The following is a 19,341-nucleotide window of genomic DNA, read 5'->3' as shown; positions in this document are numbered from 1 at the left end:
CTCTAGGCGTGCGGGCTTCAGCAGTTGTGGCACGGGGGTCCAGCAGCTGTGGCTCGTGGGCTCTAGAGTGCAGGCTCAGTAGTTGTGGCACACGGGCTTAGCTGCTCCGCAGCATGTGGGATCTTCCCGGACCAGGGCTTGAACCCGTGTCCCCTGCATTGGCAGGCGGATTCTTAACCACTGTGCCACCAGGGAAGTCCCACATTCACTGCTGATGGAACAAAACATTCATCACCAAAAATAGATAATCTAGTAAGTAGAGAGTATGGTCTGAGAGCTCAAAGACCCACAAAATGAGGAGTAAATGTATTATTGGAATCTTTCTGGAGTCTCAAATCAAACTGGCACAGGCTCTATAGGGCAGTTCAGCGCTGTTCAAAGCTGTTGGTGATCCACACAAGGTGATGCATCTCAAAGGACAAATGCTTAATCAGCTTTCTGACTCCATGGGAGGAACCAATCTTCAGCTTTGGGAGAAAATGCTGCTTGCTGGACCTAGTTAACTCCCTTTTTGCTGCACACGTAATACTACACGGCCATTTTCCAGCAGAAGAAGATACGTACAGTAGGTGATTCCTGCTTTGTGCCAGGGTCTCAGTGATAGTGAGTCTGTTCTGCCATTTAGGGTTGAGGAAGGATCATTGGAGACTGAAAATGTTGTCAAGTGGCTATGTGTGACAGATGCCTCATCCAAATCCCCAAAACTATAAAAAACATTGAATAGTATTGAATAACTCAGAAACTTGTTTAATATGGAATTTTTTTTTCTTTTTTTGCGGTACACGGGCCTCTCACTGTTGTGGCCTCTCCCATTGCGGAGCACAGGCTCCAGACGCGCAGGCTCAGCGGCCATGGCTCACGGGCCCAGCCGCTCTGCGGCATGTGGGATCTTCCCGGACCGGGGCATGAACCCACGTCCCCTGCATCGGCAGGCGGACTCTCAACCCCTGCACCACCAGGGAAGCCCCTCAATCTGTTTTAATACTAAAAGGATTATTAGTATTAAAAGTAATTTAAATATTACTTTTTAAAAAGTAATTTAAAATATTAAAAGTAATATTAAAATCTATCACTAATATTGTGATCTATTAAATTATCATCAGCCTCCCAATAGTTTTATTGCCTTATGTACATTTTTGCTATGATAATCAGTGCATGAGGTTTTATAACTATAGGTTTTGTTTATTGTATTTTTTATTATTTTTAATATCATCTTGCCCCATTTAGATCCTTTTATTCTTAATTTTACTTTGTGTGATATTCTTGACACCCTGCTGTTTTTTGTTGTTGTTGGGGTTTTTTTTTGTTTTTTTGTTTTTTTGTTTTGCGGTACGCGGGCCTCTCACTGCTGTGGCCTCTCCCGTTGCAGAGCACAGGCTCTGGACGCGCAGGCTCAGCGGCCATGGCTCGCGGGCCCAGCCGCTCCGAGGCATGTGGGATCCTCCCGGACCGGGGCACGAACCCGTGTCCCCTGCATCAGCAGGCAGACTCTCAACCACTGCGCCACCAGGGAAGCCCTGTTGTTGGGTTTTTTTTTTTTTTCAGTATTTATTTATTTATTTGGTTGTGCTGGGTGTTAGCTGTGGCAGGCCGGCTCCTTAGTTGTGGCATATGCACTCTTAGTTTCGGCATGGATGTGGGATCTAATTCCCTGACCAGGGATTGAACCCGGGCCCCCTGCACTGGAAGCGCAGAGTCTTATCCACTGCACCACCAGGGAAGTCCCCACCCTGCTGTATTTTTATTATGCTTTCCTAGTATATCTTTTCCCACCCCTTTATTTTAAAACTTATTGTGAATTTTTTAAGGTACAACCTTGTAACAGTTACGCAGCTAAATTGTTTTTGAAACAATCTTTGTTTTGGTAGGGATTTTAACCCATTAAGGTTGATTACTTTCACCTACTTGAGCTAACTGTTAGAAATATAGTACAAATATCTTGGACAGATGAGGGCTTGGGCTCAAATATTCTACAAAATTTTTTCTTGCTCTCTCCTATTTTAGCCAGAGCTGGTCTTAAAGAAAATGATCAACTTTGCATTGAACAAATGTAGGATTTTGGTGAATTGGGGCGGCAAGCAAATGAAGGGTTAACTGCCTCGACTTTGATCTATTGTTGGCATCCTATGCGTAAGTGACGTAGAGGCACAGAGTAGAGGTCTGTGGGCCCTGTTCTCATGGCAAAAACTATGTTTACAATATGTCCATGCATCTCAGCTCCGCTGCAGTGATGACTGATGTGGTAGCAATGTTGTTCTATAGCTTGTCTTAAAGGGCCAGGCCAACGATTTTAGGGTATTGGAGTACAGAGAAATACTGAGAATGCTGCATTTGTCAATTCTGTCTTTCCTTAACAAGGGTATGGCATCCTTGCTCAGGATCATCTCAATAAATCTCCAGGTCTCCAGAAACCCTTCGCGTTCTTCATCATCCTAACTTCTTCAGAAATTGGGCAGAAGTCAGTTCTTTGCATGTTGAGAGCTCTGATGGTTCCCTATTCTATTAATATGAAAATTAAACTAGATGAAAAGACAAGGTGACTGTATTGAAAGAAAACAGATGGATTGGCTAACAATCCTCTTTTGTTCTGTTTGAAATACTCTAAGTAAAATCAGAGAAAGAAAAGATAATATATTTTTATTCCATTCCCAACGCTCCTCCTGTAAAAGTTACTTGAAAAAAAAAGCCTCTAATAAATGTGGAATCCTAAGTAAGAAATAAGACAGCCTTGTGATGTCTCTGGAAGAATAAAAGGTAAAATTTGCATTACTATAGAAAGTTACTAAGGGTGATGTTATGAGAAGGAAAAGTGAGGATTTTTTAAATGACATTTTAAAATCCACATGTAATTTCTCACTTGTGTAACTAAGTCCAGGCACTTAAGGTAAGATGTTAGACTAGTTTATGTATATTCTAGGATTGAACAGGTAGGTAAATATACGAGGACTAGAGTTCTCATTGTCAGAGAAAGGAGTTACAAATGAGAAAGGAGGAAGGTAAGAAGGAGCCCTGTGGGTTTGGATTGCAGTTGGAGATAGTAGGCACTTAGGTTTTTAATAGGTGTACAGATATTAATAGAAACAAATGTGTCCCTAATATATATTTCTTAGCTCTGCCCACTGAGAGGCCTAGAAGTAATGACACTTCAACAGCAATGAGGACAACCATCTCCAAGATCTTAGACTCTAAACACCAATCTCCAAGGAAAGGAGCAGTCTTCCTGGAAGAAATAGCTGATTCCAGGGCTGGAGCAGGGAAAGAACCAGATGAGCTTGGAACACCTTGATACATCAGAAAGTAAGAAAGAAAGTGCCCGAGGAATGACAGGGCCATGTCAAAAAGGACACAGGAACCTCTCTGAAGGGGCTCCTAATGGCCAAACCCAGGGATAATTTGAACAAGAAAATAAATGATGGTAGTAACGGATTGATAACTCATAGAAAATAAATAAAAATCCATGAGCCCTTACTGATATGAACAATTTTAATATAAATAAATGAGAGAAAAGGAAGCTCTTCCTTACTGTACATTTTCAACTAAAAAATATAGAAGGAATGATAGAAACCCACCATTTGGAAAAACACCACAGTAATAATTGCTTCAGGTAAGAATCATCAAAGGATGCTAAAAGGAATAAGTGAATGTATGAAGAGAAACAGGATATTTAGACTCAAAGTATCTCTTCAAAGGGAAAAAAATAACTAGATAAAAAGAATGAAATTTTGCCATTTGCAACCACATGGATGGACCTAGACGGTCTAAGTGAAATAAGTCAGACAAAGGCAAATACTGTATGATATCACTTACATGTGGAATCTAACAAATAAAGCAAACTAATGAGTATAACAAGAAAGAAACAGACTCACATATATAGAGAACAAACTAGTCGTTACCAGTGGGGAAAGGGAAGCAGGGAGGGGCATGATAGGGGTAGGAGATTAAGAGTTACAAACTACTAAGTATAAAGTAAATAAGCTACAAGGATACCTTGTACAACAGGGAATATAGCCAATATTTTATAATAACTATAAATGGAATATAACCTTTAAAACTGTGAATCACTATGTTGTATACCTGAAACTTATATAATATTGTACATCAGCTATGTTTCAATAAAAAAGGAAAATTGTATAAAGGAGGAGCCCAGGAGACACCACCTTAACCAAAGTGCACCTCACCAATAATGGGACATTTCTGATAAATGTGCCAAAGATACACAACCTGAATCTCATCACAAGGAGCCACCAGGCAAACCCAAACTGAGGGATATTCCACAAAATAATTGGCCTGTACTCTCCAGAAGCGTCAAGGTCATGAAAGACAAAGAAAGATGGAGGAAACATTGCAGATAAAAGGAAACTAAGGGGACAGGAAAATTAAATTCCAGGTGAGATCCTTGATTGGATCTTGGACCAGAAAAAGAACATTAATGGGCCAAGTGGCAAAGTTTGAATGTCTAAATATTAGATCTTAGTACTGTATCAAGCTTAATCTCCTGATTTTGATGGTTGTACTAAAATACTCCCATAGCTGTGACTATGTCAGATGTTAAATTTGGGGACTCTGGGTGAAGGATATACAGTACTTTTTTGTATTTTTTAAACCCTGAAATTATTTCAAAATAAGAGTTTAAAAATGGGAAAAAAATGCTCCCAGCAATACTTTTCTGTGGATAGGCAATACATCCTTGCCTCTTGCCCTTTCCATGTGGTTTTGAACTTGGGAATTTGCTGGGCTGTGAGATCCCCACACCTTACAGCAGTTATAACCATGTGTTTAGGCTCCCAGAGACTGAGTCCAGACGAAGTAATACACAGCACAGACGCAGTCTGGGACAAGCAAAATTCTTGTCTTCTTTTCCTCACTGTATTTTCTTCTTGCTTTCTGGCCACATCAGCTTTAGGCTGCAACTAAAACTAGATGAGGTCCAATCTCTTCAAAATACAGCTTGGGGGACTTCCCTGGTGGTCCAGCTGGTTAAGACTCTGCACCTCAAACGCAGGGGGCCCGGGTTCGATCCCTGGTCGGGGAACTAAGATCCCACATGCCACACAGTGCGGCCAAAATTTAAAAAAAAAATTTTTTTTTAAACTACAGCCTGACAAGACACTTATGGTAGTAAGTTCAGGCCACGAGTTGAGACTCCTGCGGATGCTGGGCTGGGATGGGGGACAGGATATGGCTCCCAGCCACTCATCCCCCACTTGGAAAAAATTCTGCTGGCCTAAAGTCTGTATTCTGACAGATAAACGCTCAGGTGTTCTGTGACAGGAGACCAAGCATCTGCCTTCAGTACAGGATAAAACTGATTCTCGTTCCTGGGCAGGTGCTCACCTCCATGGAGGCTTCAAAGACAGGAAAGAGAGTCCGCCTGCCAATGTAGGGGACATGGGTTCGTGCCCCGGTCCGGGAAGATCCCACATGCCGCGGAGTGGCTGGGCCCGTGAGCCATGGACGCTGAGCCTGCGTGTCCGGAGCCTGTGCTCTGCAACGGGAGAGGCCACAACAGTGAGAGGCCAGCGTACAGGAAAAAAAAAAAAAGACAGGAAAGAGTGCTGAGGGAGAGTGCCCAAGAGCCGAGACCAAACCTTCTCCCTCCGAGGGCGTCTGGTTACTGTCCACATTCTCCTGCAAGACTGCATTTCTGCTGGGATTTAGAGGTTTCAGAAGTTTATACTTTATATTCTCATTCCTCAGAGACAGAAGGCCTAGTCTTTCATTCCATTTCAATGAAAATAGTTTCCCTTAAACCCAATGGTTGGTTTTTCTTGATACGGGTTGTTTGGTCCTTTTGTACTAAACCTAATAGATTTATTCTAATACCCTTGCCTACATGAAAAAAATGCAGTGTACATTAATTCCTCTCTGAATCATTGAGAGACTGTGGGTATGATGATGTATGGTAATTACCATACAGGTAACATTAGGAATAGTCGTGTCTCATAAATGGGAAATAAGCAACCATGGATCATAGTGCATATTTCTTGCATTTTTAATACACGCCAGAGCTGCAAAGTGGGTCTGGCGGAAGAAATTGCTGCTGGATTAGTTTTCTGCTGCAGATATGGAAAATCATTCGATTTTTGCTGGAGCAGGACATCCTATTTTCTGTTTAGACCTTCAGACACTGTGTGTGTGCCTGGATTCCCAAGTAAGTGAGGCCGTGAGAGGGCTGCCCTAACCATCCAGGCACTTCGGCTCAGGCTTTCTACAACCTCCCAAGAAAAATATGCAAGACTCTTGAGAGATGCTAATGGAATGCCATTTGCACCGACTTTGAAATTATCTTGGAGGTGAGGAATCAAGATGGAAATTGGTGACTGTAAATTTTAATTCTGAATCCTGCCCCTACCAACACTAAACCTTCCCTAGGGACAAGCTGCTTGGTCATCTCCATGTATGACAAGTTCCCACCTCCTGTTGCCAGTTGCTGCTTGCTGCTGGCTGAAAAATGTGTTTAAAATTGAACTTTTTTTTTAAGAAAAGAAAAAAACCTAAGACCCCAAAATGCTCAAATGGAGAGTTTTTAATGAATACTGATAAGTCTGAATATGAAATGAATGATTAACAGCTCTGTAAGCCAGTGACAGATGTTCAACTCAATAAAACACAGCCTTGTATGCCATCAGCAGCCCTCCCAACAGAATTAAAGTACAGTTCTCATTAATATAGAAAACCTTTCCGGTCTTTCTTCCACTTGAAAAGAGCCACTTGGTTTCCTCAATACCAGACGGGTTGTTTTAAACACTCGTGATAATTTATCGCCTTGGCACGGGCTTTATGGTGAGGAGAGTGATTGTTAAATTTCATTCGTATATATCTCATTACTTTTTAATTATTTTGCAGCGAAAACAAAAATTGAAGAGAGCGCTAAAATACACAGGCAATTCTAAGATATAGAACAATAACAGAAACCCATGGAGAGAGCATTTTTACAGGTTGGACTCATCTAAACCAGGCAACATGTATACAAATGAAACAAATTCGAGATAAGCAGACACGGAAGGTTAATGATTTGCTGGTGTTCACCAATCCGTAGGAAAACCCAGATCAGAAGTGGGAGTTCCAGAAAACCAGGCCAGAACAAAGGACAGAGGGTGGGGAACAGTGGAACAAGTTGTTCTTTCCATGGTGACATCATCAAACTCTTTGTAAGGCCACAGTTTAGATGTTGGTTGATTTTATTTCTCATCTCTTCTTGCCAATGTTATTTCAGAAAATTAACATCATGAATTTGAGTGGAGCTATGTCACATACAAACCTTTTTTTAAAACTGTCTTGAACCGTAATTTTATACATATATCAAAAAAATTTTTTTTAATGAGGATCCTGTGACTTTTAAAAAATGGCCTACTTTGAAGATTCCCAAAATGCAAGAAAGGTACTAAGTAGGAGTGGTTAGGGAGGAGGCCTGTTTACCTGCAAAACCACAAAAACCGCTCCCTTAGGCCTCTACTTGCTTGTTTTCTGATCATTAGTTACTTGAACTTGAGTTAGGGAACTCTTGGTCTGGAGGAACAATGGGAAAGAAAATAGAGAATCAGAAAACCAAAGGGGTAAGCAAATTAGGATTTCAGTGATTTCTAGCTTGACTATTAATGTTATACCATGTTAATTGCTTTGTGGCATTTATCAAAATCTGTTATTATTCAATTCATTTACTAGTCGGTTTATAACCCTCCTCTCAAATGCAAGCCCTGTGAAGTCAGAGAGCTTCCTTGCCTTGTTCAGTGCTCTAATTAATGCCAGAGCTTCATCCAGAGTCTGACACAGGGCAGGTAGAATTCAGGGATGATTTTTGAATGAATAAGTACAGGAATGAATGAAATTCATAATCAATAAATCAATAGAGAATCAACAAGGAATCATTAACAAATAGTGGGTTGGCCAAAAAGTGCCTTTGGTGTTTTTTTGGGTTTTTAAAACATTTTTATTGGTGGTGCTTGCTTTATGGTGGTGTGTTAGTTTCTGCTTTATAACAAAGTGAATCAGTTATAGCCTTCGGTTTTTAAGTAAAAATAAAAAATACATTTTTCATTTTCACCAAGAACTTTGTTGAACAAAGTATTCACCCTTTTGTTCCACTAACTTTTGCCATTTTTCAGGCAACTTCATAATTCCATCTTCCCAAAACTTTTTATCTTTTTGAGCAAAGAACTGTTCCAGGTGCCTTTTACAGTCTTCCAGGGAATTGAAATTTTTTCTGTTAAAAGAATTTTGTAGGGCCTCCCTGGTGGCGCAGTGGTTGAGAGTCCGCCTGCCGATGCAGGGGATACGGGTTCGTGCCCCGGTCTGGGAGGATCCCATATGCCGCGGAGCGGCTGGGCCCGTGGGCCATGGCCGCTGGGCCTGCGCGTCCGGAGCCTGTGCTCCGCAACGGGAGAGGCCACAACAGTGAGAGGCCCGCATACCGCAAAAAGAAAAAAAAAAAAAAAAAAGAATTTTGTAAAGACTGAAATAAATGTAAATGCGAAGGTGCAATGTCTGGTGAATACAGGGGATGAATCAGAACTTCCTAGCCAAGCTGTAACAGTTTTTGTCCGGTCATCAAAGAAACATGGGGTCTTGAGTTATCCTGATAGAAGATTATGTGTTTTTTGTTGACTGATTCTGGACGCTTTTCGTCGAGTGCTGCTTTAAGTTGGTCTAATTGGGAGCAGTACTTGTTGGAATTAATCGTTTGGTTTTCTGGAAGGAGTTCATAATAGAGGACTCCCTTGCAACCCCACCATATATACAACATCACCTTCTTTGGATGAAGACTGGCCTTTGGTGTGGTTGGTGGTGGTTCATTTCACTTGCCCCACGATCTCTTCAATTCCACATTGTTGCACAGTATCCACTTTTCATTGGCTGTCACAATGTTTTTAAAATGGAACGTTTTCATTACGTTTAAGTAGAGAATCGCATGTGAAAATATGGTCAAGAAGGTTTTTTTCGCTTAACTTATGTTAAACCCAAACATCAAAGCAATTAACATAACCAAGCTGGTCCTAATGATTTTCAGTGCTTGATTTGGATATTTTGAGTATGTCGGCTATCTCCCGCCTGGTATAACATTGATTGTTCTCAGTTAATGTCTTGATTTGATCGCTATCAACTTCAACTGGTCTACCCGACCGTGGAGCATCATCCAGCGAGAAATCTCAAAACTTCACAAACCACTTTTGAGACATTTGATCAGTCACAGCACCTTCTCCATACACTGCACAAATCTTTTTTTGCATTTTTACCTTTCTTGAAATAATAAAGCATAACAGGCCAAAAATGTTGCTTTTTTTCTTCCATCTTCAATATTAAAATGGCTACACAAAAATTCACCGATTTTGATAAGCCTCTTTAAATGCATGCTGATATGACAGCTGTCACAACCTAACAAAACTGTTTCGAATGAAGTTAAAGAAAACTAAGTGTTACTAGAGCCATCTTATGGAAAAAAACTGAACGAAACTTTTGGCTAACCCAATACATTAATGGAAAAAAAGATTGCTTTAAAAATTTATGCTCTGTCATTGCAAGCACTCCCATCATACAAAGGCTGAGTGGTCTCTAATATTCCATAACTGAGAAGGAACACACTCCTGAGTCTCTCCCATGGATCATGGTACCCATGACATAGCTATACCCATCACCAACTTTATTGGCATCTTTAAAGATGTTGGTTCTGACTGTTTTCAGTTTTGACTACTATGGAATGATCCTGCAGACTTTTTTATATGTTGTCATTTTTCTGAAACTTTCATCTGAATTACAAAAGTTTCTAAACTAACACTTTGGAATGAGTCATGGAGATAGTGAGAGACAACATTTTATATACCTTCTTATTCTCAATTTGCTGAGGAAGCATTTCTTAAAACTCTATGAGGGGGAAAAAGCCCTACTCCTCAAAACCAGCTGGAACTGAAGAAAAGTTGTTTAAGAAAAGTATTGATTGTCAGCAAAAGATAGAAGTTATTGAGGGTAAGTTTAAGTTTTCATAGTATTATCGTAACCTCATTTTACAAGTAGGGACTTGCAAAGGAATGTGAATAAGGACACTGGGGCAGCGTGTATCATTAGGGCTCCTCTGATACCAGTCACTGTGAGGTCAGTACTGGACTGTCCTGAGCTCTGATTCAGTCATTCTGAGCCACTTCCTAAAACAAAGCTCCAGCCTCCACCTGCATCAAGAAGAATCAAGTCATCTTGGCCCCAGAGGCCGGGAGGTGCCAGAGTGTCTTTGGGGTCCTGGTAGGAGAAGCCAAGGGTGGGCTGTGTCAACACTGCCTGTCCTCTGTTAGCAGAGCTCCAAGTAAAGAGAGGCATTCCAGGGGTGATAAAATTGGGAATAGAGAGAAAAATTAGTGCAATCCTGGAATGCTCAGGCTAGAAGGGACCTTCATTTAATAAATGAGTAAGTGGGACCCAGAGAGGTAAAGTGACTTATAAAAGATGAAATCATGGTAGAAAAACAGATGGCAGGCAGGATACAGGTCCTAAGTGGATAGAAACAGAAGGTCAAGTTTGATGGTGAGCACAGACTTGTCAAATCCTTCTGTCCAATGGAATAGATTCTCCAGGAAGCCCTCATCCTAAAAGTTATTCTCTTTTATTGGCGGGAGTGGGCGGGGGGTTGTCAAAGAGAAAGGAGACGAAAAGAGACTCATATTCCAGCAAATACATAGGAGAAGGTCCAGCAATGGACCCACTCAGGGCTGAGTAGGCATAATTAGGGAAGGCAGTCCCTAAAGTCATTGAAATATAGTTAATGAAACCAGGACATTAAATTCTAAACTTGATGCCACTGAGCCCAGATGCACGGAAGCTTTTGCAAATAGTAGGAAAGCTCTGATCTGTCAGTGAGAGCATTCTGATTCTGACCTGCAGGGGACAGAGAGGAGGGGTGGCAGTGACAGAAAACCAGGACAAGGGAGTGAAGGTCCCGATGGGACATGACAGAGACATTGCCTTCCGCCACTGTGGGCTAAGGGTTTCCCAGTAGTACCCAGAGCCTGAAGCTATCACCGGACTACAGCGAATCCCAGGGAGCTTTGGTGGGCATCGGTTATGCACCCGGGACTGGTCAAGGGGATTGGTGAACTGTACGTACATCATTCCAAACTGGGGCTTCTGTCATTCTCAACTCATCCCTTTAGAGAGTCCCTCATAGTTAAATAATTGTTAAAGGTAAGCCTTAAACTTTCCCAGTTTGCCAACATTAAATCTTACCAGCTCACAAGATTGGGGAACCCAGAGTGGACATCCATTGGAGATGCTCACTGCACAGAGATGTGTCTGAAGAAGGTCCCCTCCAGCCTTAGGTGTGCTGCACAGGACTCATGCTTCTCTGATGCTCCAGAAAGAGCCAGGGAACCTAGGTAGGGCAGAAGTTTACAACCAGAAAGAGCATGAGTGTGGAGGTGGGCAGAGCTGGGCAGACCCCTGGGCTCTACATCTGAGCGACCCTGGCCTCTGAGTTCAGTGACCTTCTATTTCCTTATCTGTGTAATTGGGACAGGGTCATTTAAAGACTAAAATAATAAACTGAAAAAGTAGATAAGGCCTTAACACAGTGCCTGGCCAAATCAGAGGTACACATGTTCATTTTCCGTCCTTTATCTGGACAATAAACCTGTGTTCACTTCCCCAAAACATTTTTTAATTGTGGTAAAAAAACCACATAACATAAAATGTACCATCTTAACCATTTTTAAGTGTACATTTCAGTAGTGTTAAGTATATTCGCATTGTTGTACAATCAATCTCCAGAACTATTTTCATCTTGGAAAACTGAACCCCTATAGCAATGAAACAACTTCCCACTTTCTCCCTTCCCCCCAATTTTTAATTGAAAAGAACATCAATCACTACTTTGAACAGCTGCCTTAGCAGGTTTTTCTGATGAACTAAATTTCCGATTAAAAAAACAAAAACAGAAGCGAAGACATCAGAGTTGTTTAACAACTCAAAGTTCATAAAGGAGCGAGCAGTGAATTAAATGTGTCAAGAAGACTGATCTGGTAAAACTCCATTTTAAAAACATCACAAGGGCTCAAAATCACCATGTTATATTCATGCTGCCAAATAGAAGTGTACAGCTTCATTACAAAGACAACATGCAAATATTTCGCAGGTCTATGTGATTGGGGTGGGAGAGAGAACAGGAAGGTCGAGTATACAATAAAGCAGTGTTTTCCAGGCTTCTCTGATGATAAGAATCACCCAAGATACTTGTTAAAACTACAACTTCCTGGGCCCCATCCCAGATTCACTGAATCAGAATCTCCAGGTTGGATTCCAAGTATGAAGTTCTAAAGCAATGATCTTCTAGAGGGTAAGCGATCTGTATCTAAGTACATGTCCATCTTCCAAAAAGCTGCCTGGTAATGCTGATGACAATATAAAACAAGAAACTGAGTACAGCAGCTCCAATCTGTCAGCCCCTGAGAAGTGAACTGAAATGTTTATTCCAAGCACTGAGCTGCAATTAGCCAAAAATGCAGCTAATTGTTAGGGGACACTGTTAGGGGCGCTTGGAACAGAATCAGGGACACAGTGCCTGTAGGATTTGGGTAGAAATGAACTAACAGCACAGGTTCTAAATATAACATGGGGGAGGGGAACACCCCCCATGCACACCCATGTCTCAGTGACCCTTCAAACTTCCAGAAGAAAAAAGTGTAACTTTTCAAAACATGCTAGAACATGGAACCAGCCTATAACACATGGCTCTAGATGTTCTTTGATAGTGAAAACATTACTAGTTTTTCATCAAGATGGCGACTGAAAACAAAGAAAAGCTAAGCACCACCTCCTAGAAAGACGTGCCACTCCCACCTGGGGCAGCTGGTCCCAGGCGCCGGACCCGCTGCAAGCAACCAAGCCAATAAGAAGGGATGATCCTGTGGGTACCAGCGGGAACTGGGCATGGGCACTGAAATGTAAAACCAAACCACAAGAAGAAGTTAACTCTGATTCTGAGCTGGAGCGTAGCTCTGTGGTTTTGTGCCTATAAAGCCCCCAGCCTTGTGCCCCCAGCCTAGCTCCCATTAGGATGGATTCTAAGAGAACCACCCCCATAGGCTTCTACCCTGATTATTCCACACTGTTACAAGTAAGACTTTTTTTTTTTTTTGCGGTACGCGGGCCTCTCACTGCTGTGGCCTCTCCCGTTGCGGAGCACAGGCTCCAGACACGCAGGCTCAGCGGCCATGGCTCACGGGCCTAGCCGCTCCGCGGCATGTGGGATCTTCCCGGACCAGGGCATGAACCCGTGTCCCCTGAATCGGCAGGCGGACTCTCAACCACTGCACCACCAGGGAAGCCCCCCAAGTAAGACTTTTAATGCCACCATCCATAGCCATCATCCTTGCTCAATGTTTTTCATTTATTCTCTTGATTTCAATACCTCTGACATTTATCAAAAAAGAAAAATACAAAAGAAACACTTCCTTGCAAAGTTCAATCAATGCTCTCAATTTGCTAAAAGGTTTTTTTTTTTTTTTATTTCTGGACATGTCTTTCACTTCCAGTAGTCCAAGCATTGACTCATATTCAACTCATCTTGCCAGATTTTCCATTGCTTTCCTTTCTTCTTGTTGAAGGAACAGTAGACTGTGCTTAACCGAAGTCCTTTAGAAGGCCATGGTGTGGATGGAGGAGAAAGTGGGGATTGTATCAAACCATGTGTGCCACATTTAAAGAAATCCCGTGTGTGTCTAAATTCTAGACAGAGCCACCTGGCCTCAGATAAAACTGCCTGTTTCAGTTCCTGCTTCCTCCAGATCTGCATTACTGAATTTTGGTGTATCCTTATGAATGAATGCTGTTCAAGTCACTGATAAAGAGCACACACCAGGGCTTCCCTGCTGGCGCAGTGGTTGAGAATCTGCCTGCTAATGCAGGGGACATGGGTTCGAGCCCTGGTCTGGGAAGATGCCACATGCCATGGAGCAGCTGGGCCCGTGAGCCACAACTACTGAGCCTGCACGTCTGGAGCCTGTGCTCCGCAACAAAAGAGGCCGCAATCGTGGGAGGCCCGCGCACCGTGATGAAGAGTGGCCCCCGCCTGCCGCAACTAGAGAAGGCCCTTGCAGAGAAACGAGGACCCAACACAGTCATAAATAAATAAATAAATAAAGGAATTCCTTAAAAAAAAAAAAAAGACGCTGACATCCTTAAAGAGTAAAGCTCACTGTGTTGCTGCACGTGTCTGATAAAAAAAAAGAAAGAAAGAAAAAGAAAAGAGCACGAACCATTGTAAATCCCTTTTGCTATTGCAACATTTTATACATCTGCTGCTGCTGGATCGTGGGTCAACTGTAAAGGAAGAATTATTCAAGGTCAGAATATGGAGGGCCGGGAAATCCAGAAAGCATTGAATATGTCTTTGAGGGTCCTTAAGTTTTGAATACGATTCGATTCTCAAAACTGCTCACACTTACAGCATGTTTGCAGTTCCTTAAAATGTACATACTCGATTAAAAATTGTGCCACATTGGGCCTCCCTGGTGGCGCAGTGGTTGAGAGTCCGCCTGCCGATGCAGGGGATACGGGTTCGTGCCCCGGTCTGGGAGGATCCCATATGCCGCGGAGCGGCTGGGCCCGTGAGCCATGGCCGCTGGGCCTGCGCGTCCGGAGCCTGTGCTCCGCAACGGGAGAGGCCACAACAGTGAGAGGCCCGCATACCGCAAAAAGAAAAGAAAAAAAAAAAAAAATTGTGCCACATTTTCCACAAATACATAGGAAGTGGTCTATCCAGAATAAAGTAGAGTTTTAAGAGTGCTGCATTTCTCTGATAGGACGATCTTAGAAATCACTTGTGGTAGAAGTAAAAACTTAAAGGAACACATTTAAAGGCCAAATTAACCTTTCAAACAACCTAAAAGTAAGATTTGTACTTGGGGGGACGGAAGGCAGATACAGGTATAACTCTACCCTTAGTGTCAAGGAGAAAAGTGATGACAAAAATAATTTTAAACAGCAGAAAGTACATTATTTTTCCAAGCCTTCCCGGTTGTTCTAATTATTCATTGGTCATTGTGTCAAAACAATAGAGATAGAAACCCATATTATTCATAAGGATAGAACTACATATACCAATATTTTTTCTGGATTCCACATAGGAAATGCCTAGGTACAATAATATGAGAGAAAATACTGGGGAAAAATGAACCTAAATCAGTAACTCCTAGAAACAGGGGGGAAAGCTAAGCCAGTGCAAGCATCTGCTCCCGAATTAATCCCACGGAAATTTCTTAAGCTGATATTATGGGAACTGGACTCCCCAGAGAGGGCTGCAGTGATTGGGAAAGTTGTGAGCTGGCCCTAGGGGCAAGGGGCCTGGTGACTCACAGGGTCCCTGGAGCTCCGAAGGGATAAAGACAATGAGAATTCAGCAATGAATATTTATAAAACTTTGCTACATTCCAGGCACTTCACTAGAAGTTTAACCTACATCATCTAATTTAATCCACAATATTCCAATGAGGTACATGCCATTAGTATCCCATTTTACCAGGTTTTACGAGGTAAAGAGAGTTGTTCAAGTTCACACAGCTAGTTAGTAGCACTCCTGTTCATGGTAGAACTTGCTGGGTCTTCTTAACGTTACACAGCGTCCACTACCTTGTACACACTAGATTACCCACAAGGACGTGCTGTATAGCACAGGGAGCTATACTCAGTATCCTGTACACACTCCAGAGCGCCAGAGCTCTGTGCTCCTACCATTTTGAACTTCATGTTCCTGTCAAACAGGAGTGTTGCTCCCGGGTTCAGAAGACCCTTCCCCATTTCATCTTTGCTACCCAGCCTCTACCTACGTTTCAATCTCAGCTCTAATGCCTCCTCCTCTGGGAGGCTTCTCTCCCTAGTATTCCCACTGTATCTTACTGTTCTCAGTCACGGGACTTAACTCCCAGTAATCTGAGCGCCTGATGACTTGTGATTTTACCCCAGAAGACTACCCTCTTTGAAGGCATGAATCAATGCTGCTCACTCTTGTACCCCTGGGGCTCAGCACGGTGTCTGATACACAGCAGGTGCTCAAAAAATATCCCTTGAATGAATGAATCACCTAACTACTCCATTTACTGTTGAGGAAACAAAACTTCAGAAGGGTCTGTAGCTTGCCCCATGCCACACAGGACGCTGGAGCACAGACATGGAGCACAGGTGAAAAGCCAGGTCTCCGAAGCCCTGGCTGGGGCTCCTTCTACTTTGCTGCCACCACCCTCTTACCCAGAATGTCTCAGTTCCCCCTTCACCACCTCAGTCCTCCCATCCTTGGGGCCCCAGCTCTGTGCCCTCCTTGCTGACACTGACCTTGGAAGGCCTGTTCAAGGTCACATTTTTCAGATAATTGATCACAGGCTATTTGGCGTTAGAAATTCCACTGTGGTTACCAACTGCTTCTAAACCTCTTCTACCCAGAGCTAGTGCTCGGCTGCACCTAGATGCACCCCCACTTCACTTGTAGCCTGTAGCAGGGCTCAGGTCAATGTTAATCTGATTTTGCAGCACCAGGCAAAACACAGACAACACTTCCTCTTTCCAAGGGTAATAACAGTGAAACAATAAATGGAGAGCTCTCCACCCACAAGACGGCCTGGGACGGCAACATGGATCCTCATTCCCTCTTCTTGCCTCAGTTCTAAGAATGGCAACACTTAATACCCAGCAACATTAGTCCTGTGTTTCCTGACACCTGGCCCCTCCCTCACTGTATATACTGATTTAAGGAGGGGCCTCCGCCATCTCTGTTATTCATACCCATCACTTCCCTTGCCTGTTAGCTATTCTCCAAATTGAGCTTTTCAAGCCAATTCATCAGATTACCTCCGGAAACACTGCAGGCTGGTCAAGGGATGAGAACAAATAACATAGAGATTTCAAAGCCATTACCAAGTGATCTGCTAAAGGAAGGAAACTGAACAAAAAGGAGAGGAAGAACTTCAACGAAGCCATTGAAACGGCCCCAGGAGTAATGTAACACAGATGCCAGCAGACAGGAAAGGGCACAGAAAGCCAAGTAGCCGAGGTTGGTGACCCTGTTCATATGAGTTGTCCCTCTGACCCTAAGTCAAGAAAAATAAAAGAGTAAAGCACAGTCTGCCATATATACATTGTCCCAAAGAAGAGGAAATATTAAAATATATTATTGGAGGGTAAAAAAGCCTGGCTTCAGGAGAAAAATCTTGGCCCATTTCATTCCTCTGTTACATGGTAAACACGTTCATTCATCATCTAGCCACCCTATCTCTTTGAAATTCCATGAAACACTGCCTACTTCATCTTGAAATATCTGTGCTTGGAGCAGAATGTGCAGTTTAAGCACAAAAGCTTTAAAATGCCACAGGAGTAATATCAAAAATCAGCTTAAGAACTTAATGCAACCAGAAAAAAAGACCAATAAATCTCAGGTCTGAGTGCATGTGCATTTTAATAAGAGAATTCTTGCGTACAGTATTACAGTTTTGCTTGCCAAACATAAGACACATTCCTGTGTCCTATGCTCATAATTGTAATAAAAGGTCTTACTGTAAACGGTACAGGCAGGAGCAGAAGGGGCATTTTGGATTAAGGACTTTTATGAAGGAGGCTGACTTACAGTTGCTAGGAAAACTTACCATCGATTTTCCAGCTCAAATCCTGGATTTGAAGCTAGGCAGGTGAGTCTTGCTTTCTTACATTTTTTTTCAAACAGTTTTTGGTTTTTTTAAATGTTTATTATGTGGAAAGATGTTCTCATCTTTTTACTCCCCTGCCCTTATTTTTTACTTGATCAGAGACGCGATATTTACATTGATGTTCATCCACACAATTATCTCTAAGTGCTTAGGAATGCTCAGATGGTCTTTTCAGGGTTGGAGAAAAAAACATTTTCTTCCAAACCGTCACTTCAAAAACATAAGTTCCCATTCGACATTGCAGCAGGTGATGGGAAAACACTGTAGCATCTTGGATCCTGGAGGCGTGGAAGAAGGCAGACTGCCCTTGGCTCCCAAGGTCAAAGGCAAGCTGATAGCAGGGCATTGGGCCAGGAGGCTCTTCTGGGCTAGGAGTTGGCTCTCCTGCATCCCCACGTGGATGGGACAGGGTCAGAGCAAAAGTTATTTACATACCATTGCAATTGAAATGTCCTATCAGATGGCAACATGGTCCATGGACAGAGGAGGGAAATAGACAAAGGATTTTCTGCTCCTGATCATGAGTAAATGACCTTTACTTTAGGAGGAAGTCAAGGTGAGTTACTTAGTCTCTACTTTCTGTGATTGGAAAAGCACACAGATACACACACACACACACACACACACACACACACCCTTAACTGTTAAAAGAATAAAACAGTACTTCGAACGCTTGCCTTCCACCCCTAGAAAGTCCAGGCAAGGACAACATGGCCATCACAGGCACCCAGGACAAAGCACTGGGAAAGTCACACTATTGAAACCTTGCATAGGTCCCTTGCATGTCATTAAAGGCAGAAAGTTTGAAATGGAATCAGAACCTTATACAGGAAAGGGGAATAAGGTCCAACACCCCATGGGCTCAGGAGTTAGCCCCAGTGACCCTGCCCAAGGGCCTGAGTGGCAGTTTTGAAATTAATAAAACTCATCTTCTTTCTTGGACTTTCAAAGCACATCATCACTGTTGGTGTGTGGGTATGGGGAGTGGGGGTGGTGTATGTTGAGAGAACACAATACTTCCTATCAATCCCCTCTGAACTCATAAGCAAGCGCTTGTTTACAGGAAAGGAAAAAGTGGCTTTTTAAAATCACCTTTTATTGACAAAACGAAACATACAAAGTATATATCATTGATCAACTGTCTGACAGCTCAAAATCAAAAGGGGAAAACCAGAGAGGAGAAGAACATTGGCTGGGGAAAAGCCAGCAGAACTGGCCAAAATGCCAAGTGCTAAGTCATTATCTCTTCTGATCCCCAGAGGTGAGGGAGCAGGATCCCATTTGTTAGCTCTATTGCATTGATTTCCAGACTCATAGAAGTTTGTCTCAAGAAGGACCCTGAACAGTGCCAAGTCCCTCCCTCTCATTTATTATTGAGAAAGCTGAGCCCCGCTAGGTCTTGGGGTTTTAGGAATTTCTCAATCTTAAGGTGGTAACGAAGCGACCAGAGCCCCAGGTTCCCGGCTCTACGTCTGTAATATGTGACAACAGCGAGAGCTGGGGTGTGAGGACAAGAACCCACTCCCAGTCTCATCCTGTGGAAGTTATGGAGATATGTCCTGTCCCTATTTAGTGGTGAACAGCACTGCTGTAGGACTTTGACCTTTTAATACTTTTGATAACCTGCACCCTTATTTTACCGATGCAGAAACTGTATTCAAGAGCTGACGTG

General features: G+C 42.7%; 1 long non-coding RNA gene across 2 annotated transcripts in view; it reads right to left on the bottom strand.

Annotated features, from left to right (window-relative positions):
* The window catches only part of LOC132481144 (uncharacterized), a 148,397-nt gene that overhangs the window by 35,272 nt on the left and 93,784 nt on the right, over positions 1-19,341 (bottom strand). The window contains exons 3-4 of one of the 2 annotated variants that reach the window (XR_009530777.1): positions 11,209-11,353; positions 6,585-7,509 (exon numbers count right to left, since the gene is read on the bottom strand). The exons of the other annotated variant lie outside the window; for it this stretch is intronic. This is a non-coding gene — a long non-coding RNA (uncharacterized LOC132481144). Of the gene's footprint in view, positions 1-6,584; positions 7,510-11,208; positions 11,354-19,341 lie in introns of those variants that run through there. 2 annotated transcript variants of the gene reach the window in all.

Source organism: Mesoplodon densirostris, chromosome 20 (assembly GCF_025265405.1).
Source record: "Mesoplodon densirostris isolate mMesDen1 chromosome 20, mMesDen1 primary haplotype, whole genome shotgun sequence".
In the NCBI taxonomy this organism is placed as follows: Eukaryota; Metazoa; Chordata; class Mammalia; order Artiodactyla; family Ziphiidae; genus Mesoplodon; species Mesoplodon densirostris.
Note: the sequence above shows the minus strand (reverse complement) of the source record. Positions and strands in the feature narration are given on the sequence as shown.